The sequence below is a fragment of the Aquarana catesbeiana genome, linkage group LG01 (assembly GCF_042186555.1).
Source record: "Aquarana catesbeiana isolate 2022-GZ linkage group LG01, ASM4218655v1, whole genome shotgun sequence".
Taxonomy (NCBI): Eukaryota; Metazoa; Chordata; class Amphibia; order Anura; family Ranidae; genus Aquarana; species Aquarana catesbeiana.
In genome coordinates, this window is record NC_133324.1 from 419779984 (window position 1) to 419803586 (window position 23603).

The 23603-nt window shown below is 41.4% G+C and overlaps 2 pseudogenes; both read left to right on the forward strand.

Annotated features, from left to right (window-relative positions):
* Positions 1–16778: 16778 nt before the first annotated feature.
* LOC141124392 (U2 spliceosomal RNA) lies at positions 16779–16897 on the forward strand (annotated as a pseudogene).
* A 310-nt stretch (positions 16898–17207) lies between these two features.
* Positions 17208–17339, forward strand: LOC141124455 (U2 spliceosomal RNA; annotated as a pseudogene).
* Positions 17340–23603: the final 6264 nt, after the last annotated feature.

Consider the following 23603-nt stretch of genomic DNA (forward strand, 5'->3'; position numbering starts at 1 on the left):
AGGGTAGATTGCCTGGAAGCAAGAGCTGATGTGCTGGAGGAAAACAAGCATGAACATGCCAAAGCGCATAACGAGCTGTTAGATGCACACGATCACCACGCGTCAGAAATTCACCACATTAAATCGAAATTAGCAGACTTAGAGGATCGCTCCAGGCGCAACAACATCAAATTTAGAGGAGTGCCTGAATCAGTCAAATCAAATGAGATCACCCCATACTTACAACAACTATTCTCAAAACTGCTTCCTCGCCTGAATGCAAGAGACCTCACCATTGATTGAGCCCACAGAATTGCCAAACCCACACACCTTCCCCCAGATACTCCAAGAGATATCCTGGCGCGGATACATTATTTTCACGTGAAGGAACAAATTCTTCATGCTGCCAAAATCACTAAACCTTTGCCGGCACCGTACACCAATGTTCTGCTGTTCAGTGATTTATCAAAAGCTACCATGGACATGCGCAGAACATTTATCCCAATTACTTCCATCTTCCAAGAGCGTAAAATTGTCTATAAATAGGGCTTTCCCACTAAATTGCTGGTCACTTACAAGCAACAAACAATACCCATCCTTACACCCAAAGATGGGTATAAAAAGCTGATAAATTGGAGCTTCCTTCCTCTTCCAACCAACACAACGGGGCGTATGGGCACCCAGCCACATCCACCAACACCCCTGAAACTTGGTGCCGGATAAGGACTGAGAAAATATGCAAGTAATGCCATCGGTCCCAAGCATATACCGGATCCAGCATGGGCGAAGACAAATCTTTGAATCCACCCCCTCAGGTTATTGTGTGCTGCGCACACCAGTTGCTGTTTTTCGTTGCCTATTGTTATATTGTGATACATACTCTATTCAGTTATAACAGTTTTCGTTTGTTTATCCTGTGACTAACTGCACATCTTGTCCCTATTCTGTATATAGGCATCTTGATTTGATAATCACATTAAGCTATCTTGATTGGCGCCCCCGGTGTGGTCTTGCTCCCTCCGCCCCCACCCTCAGGTAAAATCTGCCATTATGGCCATTACAATCGCCTCATTTAATGCCAAGGAATTGAACTCCCCCTTCAAGCATAACTTGCTATGGAAGGAAGCCCTATTCCAAAAAGCTGACGTGTTCTGCGTACAGGAGACACATTTCTCCCAGCATAAACTCCCTACATGCTCACATAAACATTACCCGCATTGCTTTTTTGCCAATACACCCAAAAAAAGAGGAGTCATGATCGTGATCAGCTCCTCTGTCGCCTTCACGTTATACCACTGTGAGTCAGATGTGGATGGCAGATATTTGATTCTATCTGCGACGATTGAAAATCGCCGCATCACTTTAGTAAATATCTATGCTCCCAACACATCGTGAAAATTCTTTTACACAAAACTGATCTCCAAACTAATCCCATACAGACCTGACCCAATAAAACTATGTGGAGACTTTAACGACATTATTGACCCATCTCTAGACACCTCCAACCCAATCAAAAGAAGGCCTTCCACACTATCCTCCTTGTTGACCAACGAGGACTTATATGATCCCTGGAGGTGCTTACACGGTGAGGAGCGAGATTACACCTTTTACTCCCACGCCCAGCACTCTTATTCTCGGATCGATTTGTTTCTTATTGACAAGTACTTACTCCAATCAGTTACGGAAGCAAAAATAGGTGTAATTTCATGGTCTGACCATGCGTCAATATCCATTAAACTTTTTCCCCGAGATCAGTCTCCAAAACACACTGTCTGGAGACTTTACTCCTCCCTTCTCACCAACCCTACACATAAAAACGCAATTCGATCTGAGATTGAGAGCTACTTCGAAAAAAACATGCACTCAGTTGAGGACCAATCTCTCCTCTGGCATGCGCACAAAGCTACTCTACGAGGCCTGTTCATAGAACTGGGAGCTCAAGAAAAAAAAAATGCTCAGCCATTACCGAAAATCTTTTAAAACAAATCCGTGACCTTGATAGTGTAAACAAACAATGCCCTTTCCCCAAACTGTCCCTTGAACTGAAAACCCTCAGATATCAACTTAGTGAACACCTTCATGACAAATTTGACTACTATATTAAACATCTGAAACTCCAAATATATACCTCAGCCAATAAACCGGGAGCATTCATGGCCAAGCAAATAAAGAGACAGTTAGCTCAGAAGAAAATACAATTCCTTACAAATCCCCAGGGCAAACGCCTAACCAACCCCCTAGATATAGCGAACGAGTTTAGTGCCTTTTACACCAAATTATACAACCTCAAGGACTCAGATATGGTAGACCCCCCATCCATTCAAATGCCCTCCATCTCTCCTACCCAACTAGAATCCCTATCGACGCCCTTCTCCTCCACCGAAATCAGTAAAGCTATAAAACAACTGCCCCTACACAAAGCCCCAGGCCCAGATGGATTCCCAAGCGAATATTACAAGCAGTTCTCTGACCTGATCGCCCCCCACCTCTGTAATACCTTTAACCAATACGCAAACACCGGCAAGATCCCAAAAGAAGCCTTGGAGGCCCTAGTGGTCACCATACCGAAACCGGGCAAAGCCCCTGACACTCCAGCCAATTATCGTCCAATCTCACTCCTAAACACGGACACCAAACTATATGCCAAAATTTTAGCACAACGCCTTTCCCCGATCATTCCCCACTTAATGCACCCCGATCAGGTGGGATTCGTCCCTGGTAGACAAGCTTCTGATAGCACAAGGCGACTCATTAATCTAATACAGTGGGTGGAGCACAGTCAGACGCCTTCTCTCTTCCTGCCTCTGGATGCAGAGAAGGTGTTTGACAGGGTCCACTGGGCATACATGGAGGCAGTACTCCGCAAATTTGGCTTAACAGGAACGTTCCTGACAGCTATCCTGAACCTCTATTCCTCCCCTAGTGCCAGAGTCTGGACGTCAGGCATTAAATCAGATCCCTTTGTAATTACCAATGGCACAAGGCAAGGCTGTCATCTTTCCCCCTTGATCTTTGCCTTGGTAATGGAACCTTTTGCACACTCCATCAGAACGGCACCCTCAGTAATGGGTATCAATATTGGGGAAGTTGAACACAAATTGGGCCTCTATGCCGATGATGTCATCATCACTTTAACCAACCCTGAATCCTCCCTCTTAGCTGTTCAACAAATCCTAGAACACTTTAGTTCAATTTCTCTCTATAAAATTAACCACAGTAAATCCATTATGCTAGATCTAGGTATTGACTCGTGAACCAAACAAAAAATCTCAGAAAGAACACCCTTTATATGGTCCTCTAGTTCCTCACTGCCATACTTAGGAATTCACCTGACCTTCCCGAGCAAGTCACTATTAAGAGTGAATTATGATGACCTCCAAGAAAAGCTTCTGTGCATATCCAAAGACTTGAGCTATTTTCCTGTCTCCTGGGCAGGCAAAATTGCTCAGGCGAAAATGTATCTGCTCCCTCATATACTATATATGTTTCACATGATCCCTCTACCCTTACTCCCCCTGCAGTTAAAGAAACTACAAGAAATAATAAACACGTTTATATGGCAACATAAAAAACCCAGGCTCAAGAAAGACACTCTCCTCACCCCTGTACGCCACGGAGGTATGGGAGCTCCGAACATACAAGCATACTACAGAGCAGTAATCCTGGACCAACTGAAAGAATGGTGGTCACCCACTTCCAACAAAACATGGACCCAAATTGAAGCCACGGCCCTTAACATGGACACAAAACTATTGCTTACAGCTGCTCTGCTTAACTTTAAACCACATCAGCAATACTTGAGTTCAACAACGGCAGCTCTACGGGTTTGGTCAGCAACCACACAACACGCCAAAGGCCTTCCTAAAGCCATCCTACATCGATTACCCATCAAAGCAATTGAACTACTATCACCGGACCTGTCTCTAACAGCCTGGATGCTTAAAGGAATCGTCAACCTTGGGCTGCTATTCTCTACGTCTGGAATGCACCCATTCTCATACTTGCAACAACACTATGGCATCTCCCTTAAGACCTTCTTGTACCTCAGAATAAGATCAATACTTTCTAAAATCAATATACAGAATAAAGATTCCCTACCAGTTTCTCTCTTAAAATTCTACAAGACCCCTATCCCTTCACTCAAAGGAATCTCCTTGGCATACAGTCTATTAACTACACCTACTACGGATCAACCGTCCTCCTCAATCATCTTTTGGTCCTCACTCACAGATACTCCACCCGCGCCCAACCTATGGCACCGAGCTGTGAGTCTGCCCCTTCGCATGTCACATTGTACTTCCCATTGGGAATCAATTCAAAAGCTATTCCACAAGTGGTATTTTACCCCAACAATATTGGCTGCTATTTACCCCCAGACCTCACCTCAATGTTGGAGGGGATGCAACGAAGTGGGAACTTTACGCCACATCTGGTGGGACTGCCCCAACATCAAGGGATATTGGAAAGCAGTATTCATATTCATTTCTAATATTTGCAATATCCCCTTCCCACTACAACCACTGGATCTTCTCTTAGGACTCTCAGTTCCCACATGGTCGGGTCACATCAAATTATTGGCCTCTCATATACTAATAGCCGCACGCCTTGCAATTGCAAAAAAATGGAAATCGCCACATCCACCCATAATCTCAGACCTTATCAACCTATTAAACAATCACTTTAAACTGGAATTCTCCTTCGCCAAGGCCAATTTGACTACACCTTCCTTTTACAAAAACTGGGCACCTTGGATCATTAATCAAAGAAGTACAACACTCTAACTTGTAGGAACTTCTCAGTAACTATACCCTACAACCCCCAGTCCACCTCTCATCTCAAATCGAGTGATAAACCACACTTCATGGGACAATATCCTTTTATGCCTACATAATTCAATGTTACTGCCTTTGTTTAGTTTATAGTGTCTATACTATCAACCAACGATACGTGCAGCGTTGTCACTGTTCATGGTTCAAACACTCCTTGCGAGTCTTCACACATTGTTATCCTAATATACAAACATTTATAACTTTTCCTCCTTTCTTCATACGATAAAGAATACTTGCTACTGAAACTGTGGCCGGCTGCATTGCCTGCAGTCTCACAACACAGTTAGCTCCCACATTGGGGCGTCAGGGTGCGTAGACAGTGCCGCCGCCACACATATGCTACTAACACTAAATTCACTGTTCAAGTTCCAGTATAACTTCTGTCATGTTAAAGTAACTCTGATGATCTCTAACTGTAAGCTTTTCTTCTCTATGAATGATAAGAAACGTCATTGATTTCATTGGTTAACATGTAAAAATTTCAATAAAAATATTGTTACAATAAAAAAAATGAAAAAATGAAAAAAGTGACAGGTGCTTTTCAAATGTGTGCCCCGTGCATCTTATAGATCCCCTATAGGCATTGCACTCACCGGAACCATTCACCCCATGCAGGGGTATTTCGCTTTCACTGCCAATGTGCAGCAATCATGAGATCTTTTTCCGCTGTGTCAGCTGTATGTCTCTGTGCTTGGCGTGTGAGGTATATATTCTCCTTTACATCTCCCTCCGCATCTCCCACCTTCGTTCCTTCAGGCTTCTGGGCTGGGCTCACTGGGCTGAGTGTGTATATATATATATATATATATATATATATATATATACACAGTGGGGATGGAAAGTATTCAGACCCCCTTCAATTTTCACTCTTTGTTATATTGTAGCAATTTGCTAAAATCATTTAAGTTCATTTTTTTCCTCATAAATGTACACACAGCACCCCATATTGACAGAAAACACAGAATTGTTGACCTTTTTTACAGATTTATTAAAAAAGAAAAACTGAAATATCACATGGTCCTAAGTATTCAGACCCTTTGCTGTATTTAGTAGAAGCACCCTTTTGATCTAATACGGCCATGAGTCTTTTTGGGAAAGATGCAACAAGTTTTTCACACCTGGATTTTGGTATCCTCTGCCATTCCTCCTTGCAGATCCTCTCCAGTTCTGTCTGGTTGCATGGTAAACATTGGTGAACAGCCGTTTTTAGGTCTCTTCAAAGATGCTCAATTGGGTTTAAGTCAGGGCTCTGGCTAGGCCATTCAAGAACAGTCATGGAGTTGTTGTGAAGCCACTCCTTCGTTATTTTAGCTGTGTGCTTAGGGTCATTGTCTTGTTGGAAGGTAAACCTTCGGCTCAGTCTGAGGTCCTGAGCACTCTGGAGAAGGTTTTCGTCCAGGATATCCCTGTACTTGGCCGCATTCTTTCCCTCGATTGCAACCAGTCGTCCTGTCCCTGCAGCTGAAAAACACCCCCACAGCATGATGCTGCCACCACCATGCTTCACTGTTGGGACTGTATTGGACAGATGATGAGCAGTGCCTGGTTTTCTCCACACATACCGCTTAGAATTAAGGCCAAAAAGGTCTATCTTGGTCTCATCAGACCAGAGAATCTTATTTCTCACCATCTTGGAGTCCTTCAGGTGTTTTTTTTAGCAAACTCCATGTGGGCTTTCACGTGTCTTGCACTGAGGAGAGGCTTCCATCGGGCCACTCTGCCATAAAGCCCTGACTGGTGGGGGGCTGCAGTGATGGTTGACTTTCTACAGCTTTCTCCCATCTCCCGACTGCATCTCTGGAGCTCAGCCACAGTGATCTTTGGGTTCTTCTTTACCTCTCTCACCAAGGCTCTTCTCCCCCGATAGCTCAGTTTGGCCAGACGGCCAGCTCTAGGAAGGGTTCTGGTCATCCCAAACATCTTCCATTTAAGGATTATGGAGGCCACTGTGCTCTTAGGAACCTTAAGTGCAGCAAAAATTTTTTGTAACCTTGGCCAGATCTGTGCCTTGCCTCTGAGCTCTTCAGGCAGTTCCTTTGACCTCATGATTCTCATTTGCCCTGACATGTACTGTGAGCTGTAAGGTCTTATATAGACAGGTGTGTGGCTTTCCTAATCAAGTTCAATCAGTATAATCAAACAAAGCTGGTCTCAAATGAAGGTGTAGAACCATCTCAAGGATGATCAGAAGAAATGGACAGTACCTGAGTTAAATATATAAGTGTCACAGCAAAGGTCCTGAATTCTTAGGACCATGTGATATTTCAGTTTTTCTTCTTTAACAAATCTGCAAAAATGTCAACAATTCTGTGTTTTTCTGTCAATATGGGGTGCTGCGTGTACATTAATGAGGAAAAAATTAACTTAAATGATTTTAGCAAATGGCAGCAATATAACAAAGAGTGAAAAATTTAAGGGGGTCGGAATACTTTCCGTCCCCACTGTATGTGTATATATATATATATATATATATATATATATATATATATATATATATTTCTTTTTGCATGAAATTGATGTTTATGAGCAGCACTGAGGTACAATTTTGAAGAGCACTTGTCACTTTAAGTAGGGGTTCACTATATTATATTTATTCTTGTACATATGCATTGCCAGTACTTGCACACACTAGGATTTGCACTAAGCACATGACACTTTAAAAAAAATTGATTTTAATTTATTATAACATCAGGATATATAGAGTGTCTGTCAGACAGGGGCATTTAACATTGCACCCCAGAACAGTGCCACATCAACCTCCCCTCATTTAATATTTGTAATACATTCCACCTAGGTGGTTGTACCAGGAGGGGCAGCAGCTCTCTTTTTCCATTTTCACTTCTGTAAGTGCAGGTCCACCAATAAATTTTAAATATTAGGATATGACCAAGAAGAATGTAAAGTAGTCAACTGAGAACGTAAATCAAACCATGACATGCCTTGGTGGCCATGCCAATTAATAGAAAAAAAGGGACAATCCAAATTCAGATTAGGTCCATAAATTATTTTAGAAGTCTGAATGTTAGCCCAGTAAATGAATGAATGTCCAATAATCCACATAACAAGTGGAGAACCTAAAATTAGAATAAAAACATACATTAGGCCTAATATAAGACTGAAAACAATCAGATTTTAAAACACCCAATTTTTTTATATCAGGCTCCGATAAATCCAACCTGGCTGCCTCTGTCGCTACGCCAATGCGAAAAGAGTGACTAGTGACAAGTAAATGGCCTAAACCCAAATGATTAAAACATTTCTTGAGTACAGCTGAAAACTGGTGTAAGAGAAATATCAGATCTGTGAAGTAACAATTGTTTCGAACTAGGGGGCGTGAGAGTAAATACTTAGATAACCAAGAAAAAGCACAGACTGAAGTACCAGGTGAATAACGTATGACAATCCACCGTCCCTTACCTAATTGATCAGTGTTGCTGTAATGTAATAATATCTTAATAAAATTATGCCCCAAAGTAACGTCAGAAAACAACAAACCACCCAATTAAGATGAAGATTTAGGCAGTAATTCCGAAATGCGGAAAGCCCCAAAAAAATCATAGACTGAAAGAAACCTTAAAGAGCAAGGCTTCCTCAGGAGAATAACAAAAAGAAGAAGAGGCTGACATCAAATGTTGCAAAAGATGTACAGTTTACCGGAAATCGAGTATCACAGTGGAAACAGTGCTTACGATATCCTTTGATAGCCCGTTTAACTAAGAAAAAAGTTGAACAGGGAGGAAAACATTGCAATTTCAAATAGAATGAAATCCCAGCCAAAATTTTAACTACCTGTAGGTGGGAATAGGAATAAGAGCGTTGCAATTAGTTTCAGAGAAACAATTGGAAGGAATACCCATAGAGCTCAGAAAAAGGCACCACAAGGACCAGGCAGAATTATAATACACCCACGTGAAGATGCTGGAGAATTGACCACAGCAGCATTCATAGATGGCAAATTATGAATCACACGTGCTCCGGGCAAGGTAAACAAAGGGGATCCACTTCTGAGGCCAATTTGCAAAATCGATCTAGCTGAAAACAGGACAGGGAATCAGCAAAAACGTTAATATAACCCGGGATAAATTTAACCTTAATCCAAAAATTAAGTTCTAAACATTTAAAAACAATATGTTGCAAGACTGCTAAAACAGGCAATGACTTGGATGACAAACAATTAATCGCATTTGCGACCCCCTTATCGGAATGAAAAAATAAGCGTGAATTGCGGAGGCGATGTCCCCAAAGTTCTAAAGAAACCAAGATCGGAATAGTTCACGTAGAACTATGTTCTTCGTACAACCCATCTCAAACCAATAATGTGGCCAAGGTGCAGCTGACCAATGGCCTTGATAAAAGGCACCATAGCCCCAACTCCCTGCAGCATCTGTGAATAAAGAAATGACCGAAGCATCTTGGAAAGGGGTTTGCCAAAAAGAACAACCATTGTATGAACTAAAGAAATTATTCCAAACCAACAATTCGGATACTAAAGAGGAAGTTATGCGCATGAAATGTCTTTGAAATTTAAAACCAGAAATTGCTCTGTACAATCTTTTAGAAAAAACACATCCTATAAGAATAACACGAGTAGCAAAGGCAAGTAAGTCCAGTAAAGATTGTAACGTGTGAACCGTCACCTTAGGTTTGGAAATTACAAAAGAAATTATAAATTGTAAATGGTCCAACTTAGACTGGGATAAACTGAATTTTATCCTGGCAGTGTCAATAGTAACACCCAGGAAATCGATGCAAGTTGTTGGCCAGAGCGATATTTCGGGGGCTAAAGGCACTCCGAAAAGATGACAAGTCAAACGGAATTCCGTGAACAAATACCGATATTCTGAAGAATTAGCTGGACCAAAAAATAAAAATCATCAATATAATATAATATATTACAGATCCTGTTAGAAGAGAAACAACCCATTCCAAAAATGAGGAAAACAATTCAAAATACGTACAAGATAAAGAACAGCCCATGGGAAGGCATTTGTAATAATAATAAAAACCATTATGATAAAAACCCAAAGAATTAAAGGCTGTAAGATTTATTGGCAACAAACGGAATGCTGACCTAATATCAGCTTTGGCCATAAACACATATCTTCCTAGTTGTCATGTCTTGAAAACCGCATCAGCAAAAGATGCGTAGGTAACATAACTTAAATGAGGGTCAATATCATCATTAAGAGGAAAAGACAAGTGGTGTATAAGACGGAAACCGCTAGGCTCCTTCTTAGGTATCAAACCTAAAGGACAAACCCGAAAATTAACAAAGGGGGAATAAAAAGGTGCCTGCCACCCTACCTTCAGACACTTCTTTTGAAATTCTTGTCAGAGACAACAGTAGGGAAATGGCGAACAGAAGCAAGGTTGTCACAATAAAAACAGCTAGAGCTAAAAAATTGTGGCAGCCGAAAGCCAGCAGAAAAACCGTCAGTTAATATGACTGCCGTCTGCCTGGTTTGGCCAAATGTGGAGAAACTATGGTTTCTTTCAAACAACTTTCAGGCACCGGATGAGAGGTTGAATGCAATACTGGTAAAACATTAATATCTTCGACAGGCAAACATGGGCAAGCGGCCTATAGTCCACATTAGGTAAAGACCCTGCAAGTAAACCAGCAGGCAGGCATTTCTTAAAATTATCCGCTAAAGAAGCAAAAGAGAACATCCACATTAACAAAGCATTCAATTGGGCTTTCATTTAAAAAGCTGGAGTAAGAATGAATGCACTTGTATTCCATTAGGAACTACAAGCCCATCTACCATGGTGGCAGATGGGACTTGTAGTTTCTTCATTCACAGATTCCTGTAAATGAGTGACATGGCTGTGTAGGAGCAGCCCTGCACAGCCATGCTGATTATAAATGTGACAGCGGTTGCAGGGAGTAGAACTCCCAGCCGCTACACAGTGGAGAGAAGCTCAGGGGGTGAGGGGGGCAAGAGCTGGAACATATTATACCCCAAGTTTGGGTGTAACATATAACATGCTTCAAAGGTGAACTTATTCTTTATTGACTTTCTCCACAAGCTGCAGTGTTGGTACAAAAAATATATTCTTTATCATAAAAATGATAACTGTCTGCCTCCGGGTCCCACAATTTAGAAAAGCAAAAACAAAACATACCATTTTCATGGTATCGTATCTGATATAAAATCTGTCACTACACACAAAAGGCAAAATGCTTCTGACAGAAAAGTTTGGTTTGCAATTGTTTAGCTTAAAGCGCCTGTGTTTTTGTTTTTCATTGTAAAATGTGGCACCTTTGTACAGTGTGTTCTCTCAGTAATCCAAACAGAAACTTGTCATCGTGGTTTTGTGTGTATGAGGTCTATCCTTTCTCATGTTTCAGCTAAACAGTTCCCATTTGGGCTGAACAGCATATCACATGTCATAAATCACTCCCTGATAGATATTTGGCAGACGTTAAGCATCACTGTGCAACATATACTACGTCCACAATTAGGGGGAAGCAGAGATTTTTTAAGATACAAGGTACTCATCATGCTATTTCTTATAGAGAAAATAATTCTATGAAAAGCGTTATGTGCATCGGTTGTATTCTAGAATAACACAAAATAAACAATTTAAGATATTGAATGCACATGTTCAAAACAATCAACATGACCACTGAAACAGTCGATGTTCAAAGCACTGTAATAAAACAGAAATTTGAATTTATGTTTCACTAATATTAAAACAGTTATCTAAGCTCTGATTGGTTGTTATGGTTTTCTGCACATCATAGTTGCTTGTAGAAAGTTCTTATAAAATACAAATATGCAGTAAACCACATTAGTTTGGTGTGCAAATAATGAAACTGTCAAATACTAATCATGTTTATTAAAAAAAAAAATCCCAGTGTTTAAAACAATGTCCTGTTTATTGTGTCAGCTTGAATTGTCCGTTGGATAATTACACTCCAGTTTTGTTTTGTTCTATGCATTCCATCTGCATGACTTTACCACAGTTTATAGTCCAGAGAGTTTTGGAAATAGAAAAACCAAAGTCTGTTCCTAAGCTGAAACGTATTGAAAATTGTACACTAGGGAAATCTAAACAAATAATGATGAATTCTGCAGTTTTAAAGGTCATTCTTCCAAAAAATAAAACTTTAAGTTGATTTAGGTGAAATTAAGGCCAGGCAAATGCAGGGAAAATAGTGGTAAATGAAACCACTGACTGAAAGGGAATAGGAACTATTTTATATACAGTGGTCTTTTTGGAACATAGGACTGTATAACTTTGGCACTGTAGACACAAACTGGACTTTTTAAAGTGCTAGCATACTTTGGTAGCATTATTTTTCCATAAACTGTTTTATAAAATCAGTTTCAAGTATAATAATACGTGAATATATAAAGGTTTAAGCACATTATTAAACTGTAAAGTGAGCTTATGGACAGAACATATGCTTTGAAGTAGTTACATATTCTTAACCAGTAGTAAATAAGGTTTTAAACAAGCCCTCACTGCCCTTCGTGGCTGTAGGCATTGGGGAGCAATACATCCTCAAAGTCCACAGCAGAAGTACTGAAGGTGCCTGAATCATTCTTTTAGCAGTTACTTGGATGCCTTTCTTTCTTCTAATCTTTAATTTAGACACAGGGCAGGAGCTCTGGGAGAGGGAGCATGGAAAGCTGTGTTCCTGAGAAAATGACAGAAGCTTGCCCACTGGTTCACTTTAAGTTCTTTCTAGGCTTTTGGACACATCCAGCAGCTTTGCGTTTACCTTTTTGTAAATGAGTAGCAAGGGGTACTCAATACCTCATACATATTCACATAGAGGGACACAGATATCTGGGGGTTCCCTTATTGTAAAAAATCAGAAAATATGTCACCAGCACACCAGGAATCTCCAGGTCAGAAGCTTTTTTCAGCGATCACATTATATTTACAGAAATATCACATGCCTGATGAAGTGGTCCTTTCGAGGCTCCAAAATATCGCTTCTGTAAATATGAGATCGCTGAATAAAGCTTTGGACCTGTTCTGGTGTGCTAGTGACATATTTTCTGCCTTGATTGTCAATGGTTCTAAGCCAATAGTTGCTGCAGCACCCACTGACATCCACAGCCATTTTTTAGGTAATTGCGCGTCGGGAATATTGTGTTTGGACTTATTCTAAAGAAAAGGCTTTCAGATTATGATTAGCCCCCTCAAACTGCCACATTCCTTTTGGGGGACAGGATGTGCCCTCTGGGGTTCTATAAACTCTCTTTCTCCTTCTGAATGCTGAAAAATTTACGTTTAAAAAAACAAAAAAAAGTCTGTGCGTAAAAAAAAGATAATAATATATAAAGATAAAATAGATCAGGACTTGTTCTAGTTACGTGTCGGGTCAGTGTGCAGTATTTTATGTAGGATCAAAAACAAAAAGCAAAATGCACTCTATTGTTTCTTGGACCTGTTACACATATATGGTATTTTATTGTGTTGTGGGCCATGGTGTGGGGTTCTCTTTACATTTTAAACCAATCCTTATTTAGATATGCAACCCGGGTGGCCAGTAAATGGGGGCAGTAAGTGTGCACTCCCCTCCTAAATCATAATATGCCACATGATCTCAGCACTGCTGAATCCGAACTTCGATCCATGTATGGCCAGAATGCCCTGCGCCAATTTCAGAAAAGCTATTTGACATTTTCAATGCTATTAATAACACATAAAGGTAATTTATGCAGAGCTCAGCTTTAAATTAAGTGCCTATATAGTATATGTATCAACTCACAAAAAAATACTTAACATAACAAATTAAACATTTATGTGAAACATAATGATATGGTTTCCCTGTGATACACAAGTGTGAAATTTCCACAAAATATAAAGTTAATGCAGTGTCCAACCTTTAACATAATAGATGTAAAAAACATCCACACAGATCACAGCCACCACCGCAGTGCTCTTCAGGAGTGCCCTCTCCTCCTAAGGTGGACTTTAGTGTGTAAAAGAGGTCTTAATCAGCATATTGATCAACCAGCCTACCAAGAACTCCTCTACACAGATTTTATCCACTTTTTAACACTGATTTTTCTTCAGCATTAGGCATAATAAAGCTCAAAAAAAGTCATGGGGACACTCATAGTGCTAAACTACTTTATTAAAACCATCAATAAAAGTTTGCACTCACAATTGCGGATCATTGTAAACCAGTATGCAACAAACAGTTCCTCAGCAACAGCACATCCAGTGGTAACCCCACCTTGGGCGATGATATCACAGCCACACAGACCTGATGCATTGCGTCACCCTAACTTTCTTAAAGGCAGCTAGCACATGCTACAAATACAGGTATCTCTTAAAGAACTAAAGTCTGCAATTCTTAGGGGCATGACCAGGATGTGATACCAAGCCCCTACTATTATCCTTTACTTCTCCTACTATCCTTGGACATCTCCAGTTCACTATTGGCACAGCTTTAGGCACCCTTCTTACCATATCCTTCATGTCTTCTAGAATGTTCAAGCCAGGCCTCACACTGGTGGCTTCTTCCTGTGCTCCAGCTGCAGTGGCCATCTTGGAGTCTAATCAGGCAAACAAAAAATTCTGTGCTACTACCTATTTAATACACCATCAAGCAGAGCTCACAGGTGCCTGATCCACAGTCTCCCATCTGAAAGTAATGATCCTCCATGAAGGTAATCCTCACAACTGATATTGCTCTAAAATCTTGCTTTTATTCAGGAAACCACAGTGTACAATAAGCAGATACAGTCAGTTGACGCGTTTCAGCAAACACGGCTTTAGTAATGATCAAAGTCGTGTAGGCTAAATTGCATCAACTGACTTCATGGACCATCTTGGAGTCTCCATTTATTTACAGGAGAATGTCTGCGGCTATACAGACAGAAGAGATGATCCACCACATAAGTGCTGGCTTTGTGGACTGGTGCATGAGCCATCATGATAGGTTTGTACATTGTTAGATGTATTGTGTATCTGAAGTCACCAGTGACCTCCCGTGCACTGGTTGGTTCATTAGAGCTTGTAAGTTAACACTTTCTATATCTTTAATTCTCTCTACTAAATACAGATTTTAAAAATGGCTACAATATTCACTTCCCCACCAATGGTCCAATGTCAAAAGATGCATGCAAATAAAAGCTAGTCTGCTTCTAAGTTTTTTATCTTAAATTTTTGTCTGCTTTAATTGCAACATTTTTACGATATGTTGCAGTGGCTGCAACAAATTCATAAAGAATTACTGCTGTTTCACAGAAAAGGAAACTGACGGTAAATGAGACCAATGTAATTTTGGCGTAATTTGTGTTATGAATGGGAAATTAGTTTCCCCATGTTGCTGGTTGCCAGGATGCTGGCGGCCTCAAGGCTGCCAGCATCCTATAGCAACCAATGACACTCAACCACACAACATTATTTGTTGCTAGTATGCCGGCAGCTCTGAGGCCACTAGCAATCTTGCAACCAATGAAGTTTAGCTGTGGGCTTTATGGGCTTTGCAGGCTTTCCAACAAAACAAAAAAGTCTGCTAAGGAAAGCAGTGGGTGTGGTTGGATTACATTAACAATGGGAGTGGTTTAAAGGGGCATGGGCCCTCCACCACCTTTCTGTCTGGGTTCACATCCCCCACAATTTTTGGGATTCCTCCCAAGTTATTCTGCCCAGGTTATTCTGTTCCCTGACCAATTCTCTCCTCCCTCCCTGAACTTACAGTGTGGCATGAGACATATTCTTCAGTGCTGCAGTGGCAAGGGATCACAGTGACATAGTTAAAGCTTCCCTTTACTTGCAGAACATCATCGCATGTGAGGTACAGTTTTGTGCACTGAATCACCACATTCTTAGGTGCACCACAGCACATCATCTCTATTCCCACTATTGCCGTAGATGATAATACAATTAGGCCATCCCCTGTATTCATAATAGAGGGAAAAGAACTGGTTCTGTACTTTCAGCTAGTGGGGGACAAGTAGGTTCTGCATCTGATGGTCAGACCCCATCTTTGAAAGGCAGGGAACATCTGCTTTTCTTTCTGCCATTTGGTGTGCTATTCAGCCAGAGCATGTAGAGGGGGTAGTTTGGTGCTTCACCAAGCCTTCTTCATTTTCCTCATCTATGCCACAGAACAGCCAGTTTTTCATGACAGCTGAAAATGCACCTTCTTCTTCTTAATTCTCTCCCGAAGCCCCGCAAATTGACATGGAGGAGTCAGATGAAGTATTTCAGGACAATAACTTGCTGCAGGAGGATGGGGAAAAAGTTATGTTATCACCTATTGACTAATAGCTCAGAGGCAGGGGCAGCTTGCAGAGTGGAGGAAGCAGCTGTCTTATTCTGTGCTGCTGCCCTAATGGTACAGGCCACTCCACATAACTTTTTTTACCCATCTGCTGCCAACAGTAGTATTGTACCAGCCTCAGCCATGGTAAATCTACCAGCCATTGGGGGACAAATGAATCTGCACCACAGTGGCGGCTACCCTGACACCATTTGTTTGCCCAGAAGGCCATCTCATAGGCAGCCCCTAAACTATATGATTGCACACTATTTGGGGTCCAGGGCTTATGGGGACACTCAATAAAATGAGAACCCCATGAACTATTAGGTATCCAGACTAGACCACTGGCCAGAATCTACACGGTAGGTGTTGGAGCGTCTGGCTTGATCTGCAACCAGAGTGCTGTCTGAGAGGAATTTGCATGTCTTCTGACAATGTAGACTGGCTCACTTCAATAAAATGAACCAGCTTCTGTCTCCTCTGCCGGCATGCCATCATTACCAGGTCTTACAATCTTTGCTGGCTTGCCACCATTAACAGTTCCTGCCACCTCTGCTGGACTGCTGCCACTACCAGCTCCTGCCACCATTTCTAGTACCTGCCATCTCTGTTCCCCTGTTTCCATTACCAGCTCTTGCCACTTCTCCTAGCCTGTCATCATTCCCAGCTTCCACATTTCATGGCCTATTGTTGCCACCATTAGCAGCTTCTGCTTACTCACCTGGTCTGTTATCGCTTCTCGGCCTTTTGGCTAAGATCAAATGTAGAATCTGTTCTTATCAGTTGCCAGAAGAGGTGCTGTGTTACTCCCAAAGGGGCAGGGCTATGCAAATCTGATGGTGTAATTGTACCTGGACGGCCTGTCTCAGTAGGGCCAGTGATGGTCATATCTGAGCAGGCTTAATGGGTGCTCCTGATGAGGATGGGTGCTGCATTTGGTCTGGCTAAAGGGCTGGGTTTTCCCAGCTTTCTGGCTAGGATTGGTGTGGTCGCTGTTCCTATCAGTGTCCAGTGGAGGAGCTGGCATCACCCTGGAAGTGGCACAGGGCGGCACTATGCAAATCCACCAGGATGGGGGCCTGGAAAAGCTAGTACCAGTGGAGGCTGCGCAGTGGCAGTATCATAGCCAATGAGGTTCAACTGAGGCGTGATTATTGCTCATTGCTTCTCGGCCTTTTGGCAAAGATCAAGTGTAGTATCTATTCTTATCAGTTTCCAGGAGGTGGCGCTTGCTTCCGTCCCTGATCTATGGCGAAATAGAGACGGGATTGCGGTTGCTATGCAAAGCCTGCTGGAGTGAAGGTGACCTGGAGCGGTTTGTAGCCGAAAGGGAAGCCTTCTGATGGGGATGGAGAACCACGGGGTCTGAACCAGAGGGTCGGGACCCTGGCCTTCTGGCCTGGATTGGGGCGGATCTAGCTCCAGACAGTTATTTGGGAGAGAACGCTTACTCCTGCCTTGCAAGGGGGGGAGGGAGTGGCAAGTACTTCCCGAATGTAATTAGGAGGAGTGATGGGACCGACGGCAGAGCCTGATGGTAAAGGGCTCTTTCCGGCTTCCTGATCTCCATATCCTTCCTGTCTGTGGTGGGGTCTGCTGTGGTCTGGGCTGGGTGGTCAGGGCTTTTTCGAAAAGCCAGTGGTGAATGTGCCCCTGAAGTGGCAGTTCAGGGGTGCCGTATAGTCACGGTGTGAAAGCACTTGATTTTATGGCACCATGTTCACTTCACCACAACACACATTTTTCGCACCTGCCTCTTGGGCCGGGCCTTTTGGCCAGGACCAGGGGAAATTTTTATGCCTGGCCGGAGGGCCGGTCATTGTATAGCACAATGGCCACTTTCACTCTCCCATCTCACTATCTTCCCCACTCTTTCTTTTACCCCTGTTTGTCACCTTTTTGTCTTTTTTTTGGTTGTCTTTGTATACACGTTTTGTCACTGTGTGGCGAGTAGGGTGTGGGTCCTCGGGCCTACTCTGAAAGTCTTGGGAGGGGGTGGACATAGGCCTTTTGGCTTGGTTCGCCCTCTCCTTTGAGGGGTCTCTCTTCGGGAGAGCCCCACTGTACTTGGGTTGGTCTGCTTCGGCAGTCCTTCCAGTTGTGGGGGTCTGCCTGGTTTCGGCCGGATGGACCCTTTGTCTGAGTACCTCAGTCCCTGTCTGGAGCCTAACGCCCCGGGGGATCAGGGTAAGGTCCTTCCCTAGTGGAGGACTCTGTACACCCGTTGCACGTTTTTGTGTTTCACTCTTTATGTGTGGGCACTTTTTTTTGGCACCGGGTGGAAGTTTTTGAGGTGTGTTTTGCACGCCACTGGCTTTTAAAAAGAAAAAAACCAGTGGAGGCTGCTTTGCTGTCGGTGGCTCTCCCCGAGAAAACCTGGAAGGGCTCTCTATCTGGCATGGAGGGCCGCACTGGTCCAGCTAAGGGTCAGACCTGAAAAGAAGCCCATGGTGTATGTGCCCCTTGAGTGGCAGTCCAGGGGTGCCATACAATCACTGTGAGTGAGGGTTACTTTGATTTATGGCACCACGGTCACTGCACCATACCACACTTTTTTTTCCACCTGACTCCTGGGCTGGGCCTTTTGGCTGGGACCGGAGGAATTTTTGATTCCTGGCCCAGAGGGCCTGGTCATTGTTTCACACAATGACCACTTTTCACTCTCCTCTCCTCTTCCTTCTCCCCCACTTTCTTTTATTTAAACCCATGTTTGTCACTTTTTGTATTTTTATGTTTGTACACAGTTTTTGCTTGTGTGACTGGTAGGGTGTAGGTTCTCGGGCCTGCCCTGAAAGTCTTGGGAGGGGGTGGACATGGCCTTCTGGCTTGGTTCACCCTCTCTCATGGGGTCTCCCTTCGGGGGAGCCCCACCAAGTACTTGGGTGGGTCTGTTTCAGCAGACCCTCCAGAGAATGGGGTCTGTCTGGTTTCGGCCAGATGGACCAAGTGTAAAGTACCCCAGTCCCTGTCTGGAGCCTCACACCCCAGGGGATCAGGGCAAGACCCTCTGATTCTAGAGGCCTTGTGTACACCAGTTGCATGTTTTAGTGTTTCACTCTTTATGTGTGTGCACATTTTTTTTGACACTGGGTATTTTTGAGTGTGTTTCACGCATCATGGGCAAAAGAAAAAAAAACCTGGCCTGCCACCATTACCAGCTTCTTCCATCTCTGATGGCCAGGCTTTCACCACTACCAGCTCCTGTGGCCTCTGCTGGCCTGCCTCTATTGCCAAACAGCTCTTTCCATTTATCCTGGCCTGCTCAACTATCATCCCTTGCCATCTCTCCAGCTTGCCACCATTACTAGCTCATTTCTGCTGGCCACAATATTAGTTGTTATTGTCTCTAAAATAATACAGCCTAACAGCCTAAAATCTTGATAAAACCTGCCTATTTTCTCCAATTTAAATTATTGCCAAAACATGCTTCCGTGCTGTCCATCAATTGTACAATAATCCTGGCAATTGTCAAAGTGAATTTTTTTATAACAAAAACCTCTCATTTATCGCTTTTACATTGTGGCTTTATAAAGTTGCTTACATACTGTGCTTCTACTGTTCAATAGTAATATTGTCTATGAAATACCACATTTAATATTTATTTCATGATAAAACCACCTGTCCATTGTCTCCCTCTTACACTGGCGTCTAATCAAGTTAATCACATACTCTAGCCACTCTACTCCTATCTTTTTATGATAAAAACTGCCTTGTCTCTATCTCTCTTATATTACAGCCTAATCAAGCTGCTTACATACTGTCCAGCCACTGTACTATATGTGTGGCTATTGTCTCTGAAATAATACACTCTAATATTTATTTCAGATTAAAAACTGCATCATCTCTGGAATGTGGAGCTGTGATTTAGAACTGTTTTTTGTACACTCTGTTTCAACAATGCAATAAACATTTAGGACAATACAGTGTGGTGCTGGAAAATGGAAGCTCACAGACTATACTATGAAACTGTTTTGCCACTGGTCAATTGGTACAAAGTTGAGGGCTTTAGCCTTTTTTCTTTAACACTAGAATTTAGGTATGGCAATTTTTTTAATAGATACATTGGTCCAGCTTGGACCATTGTAAGTATGTATGTAGCTCACTTATCCCAGTGGCTGGCAGTGCCCAGCTCCCTATACATTTTAGAAAATTCCATTGCCTATTCGCTTTGAAATTGACAAGAAATATATTGTAAGTTTTAATACATGAAAGTAGGTGCTACTACTGCCCAGTATTGCCTTATCACCAATGCTCTGACAGAGGCAGCTGACGCCTCATCCACGCAGTCCGTATAAACAAAGAAAAGCTGGCACTCTAGTGTATACACTACAATCTAGTGTTTATTGGTGGATAACAAAGAAAAAGAAAATCCGGAACTCCAGTGTATACTCTGCAATCTAGTGTTTATTGACGGGTAGAAAATGACAGCCACAAATGTCAATGCATTTCAGCCAAACTGACTTTATTCAATTCGAGTTTTGCCCACATAGACTACAAAGAGGTTCAGGCTTGTAATTTTTAGACTTTACAATGGATTTTATGTATGCCCAGTAAATAGAACTCAGACACATTTGCTTATCTCTTCAGATTTCAGGACTAACAGTGGAACGTTGTTCACATAAATTTTCTAATAAACAGAGATTAAAAAACAACAACATCCTTAAACATTAATCAAAAATATGCATATACTGTAAAAATTGCATGACAATTGAACTAAATTGTGAAACATGGGTGGTTCTTATCTCCATCTTTGTGACACATTTGATATTGTGTCTAAAATTACAAAATAAGCTAAAAAGACAAATACTGTACGTTTTAGCAAGAAAAATTGCAAAAGTAAAGTAATATAAATGTGTATTTTGTTTATGTATTATGTATTTCATGTACTGTTTTCATTGTGGTCATTGTCCAGGACCCCTGCAGATATTTAGTAGCGATTGTCCATATGGGAACAATTCAGTCGCTGAACAGTCTTTTTAAAAGCTTGTTCTTATGTACAGGGGAGCAGAAACATAAGCAACCCTGTCTCTCTTCATAATTGCAATATATAATGGCTGAGAAAGATTCATTCTGGCCAAAGATTTTCCCCTTAGGAAAGTTCAGGTAAACATATTTGTTGCCCTTATGATGGGCTTACACACATACTAACATTACCTAATCTGACTGTAAAGGGCTGTATCATTCTGTAGGCACCCTAAAGTAAACCTGTAATGAAAAAAAAAAAATACATAAGCTTCCATTATTGGATTGCTGCCAGTATCACCACAAGGGACAATTCTCAATAAAGGTAAGTACCATTCCTTGTGCTGATTTGTTTTTAAAATTCCCTAAACTTAGGCTCTTCATATATATATATATATATATATATATATATATATATATATATATATATATATATATATATATATATATATATATACAGTATATATATATATATATATATATATATATATATATATATATATATATTTATATGTATGTACAGTATATATATATATAGTATACTTTAACGATTTGTTTACAGTCACCTAATTTACAGCTCAGTGAAATCAATGTGTTACGGCCAGCAATCCTTTTTAACGGGAAGAGATTGTAGCCATGAACCAACTGCGTAAGGTACATACTGCTGTTTTTAGCTACTTCCATTCTACATTGATTATGGTTATTGGTGAATGTCAATATTTAACTTGGAGGCCAGTTCTAACAATTCCCTGACTTGCATTTTTATGATATAATATTCCACCATGTGGAATTCAGTTCTCCTGATGTCAGACCCATCGTCTACACAAATAAGCAGACAATGTTTCATGTCAGCATGGGGCATCTCAAAGATCCATGTTGCCTAAATTAACTATTTACTTTTTTCTTACTGTTACATCTATTTCATATTTCCCAACTGAGGCCACCCACATAAAAAATCACAACTGGGGCAGTTTTGTGATTTGATGACTTCATTATAAATGTTTCAAGATTTTCTCATTGGCAGGAGAATCAAAGCTGTTCTTGCTCTTCATTTCCGCAGCAATCCAATCCAACTGTAAAGTATATGATATTTTCATTTTACAAAAGTGACTTGAATCCTGAAGATAACCAGCAGGTGTGAGTACAAGCCACCTAGATTTAAATGGTTCAGCCGTGGAAAATAAAACAGCACATTCTACATTTAAGCTATTTATTTGGAATCTGTTTGTTGTTCTTGACTGATACACTCCTCTGTAAACAGGATATCCCATAAGAATAAATGTTATACCTGTGTATTTTGGGTTATATGTAAAAAAAAAAAAAAAATATATACAGAAAGTTTACACAGAAATAATTGTTAAATAAAATCCACAGTACTTGAAAATATTTTGTTTTATGCAAGCATTCTTTTTTTTTCTTTTAAGTCAAATTATTGCATAATGGGAAAGTAAAACCATCACACTGCTACTGGTTTCAAATGAACCATTGTAAATCCAGCAAACTAGTCTTGTCACTTTAACATTAAAGTGAAACTCCATTTAAACAGCTAAATGTAGGGCAACGTGCATATATGTTTATAGTTTCACCTGGGAAACAATTTGTACTTTACTTTGTACTGTATAGGCAGTCTTTTAATTGCATATATTGTTGGTATTATTCGTTTCTGCTCGCATTAAGTTGCTCAAGCAGTGATTACCTGTGGGTAATCACACAAAATATAACTAGCTATTATCATTTACAAGTAATAACACCAGAGTTCATTTTCCCAGGGAATATCTGATTGCCTTAGGGCAGGGCGCTCCAAAATACATCCTGCAGGCCCAATCTGGCCAACTACAGGATTGCATAAGGCCTGCAGCTAGGGTCAGGTTCCCTCCACTGCACTGATTCTTCAAGTCAGTATGTCGCTAGGACCACCTGCCCCCTAGCAACCAGTGACATACTTTCCCCAGCAGGAGGATGGAACATCCTTTGTCCATACCTGATCTGGCTCCTGGCTTTTGCCCTACTGCTATACTGACTACAGCCTTGCTGTAAGCAAGCTAACCACTGATAGGAAATCTGATGTAAGGGGGGCTCTGATGGAGACCTGATGTAAGGGAGGCTCTGATGAGGACCTTCATGTAAGTAGGGCTCTGATGAGGATCCTAATGTAAGGAGAAACTCTGATGTAAGATGGACTCCTAAGGCACACTCTGATGTAAGAGGGCTTTGATATGAACTTACATGGAGTGCACCCAGATCCAAGTCAAATCCACTCATTTATTAATAATTGATTTATAAACTTTTTATTTTTTGGCCCAAAAATATGTTTAAAAAATGTACAGTGTCACCTTTGTACTGAAAAGTTTGCAAACATATGCCTTAGAGGATCAGTAAGGAATGTTTTTTCTCCCATTAGGGCACATTGCTTTATATGGGCTTTTGACTTCACCTGGATCAGCTGCGAGTATACTGTAGGTTTCTGTATATGGACGTTTTCATTTTATTTTTTCTACTGGTTAAACTTGATGCGGTTTGTTGTGTATGACGCTGAGTAGTCAAGAGTAATCAGTGTGCCTATGCTGACCCGTGTCTACAGCCAAAAGCACCTA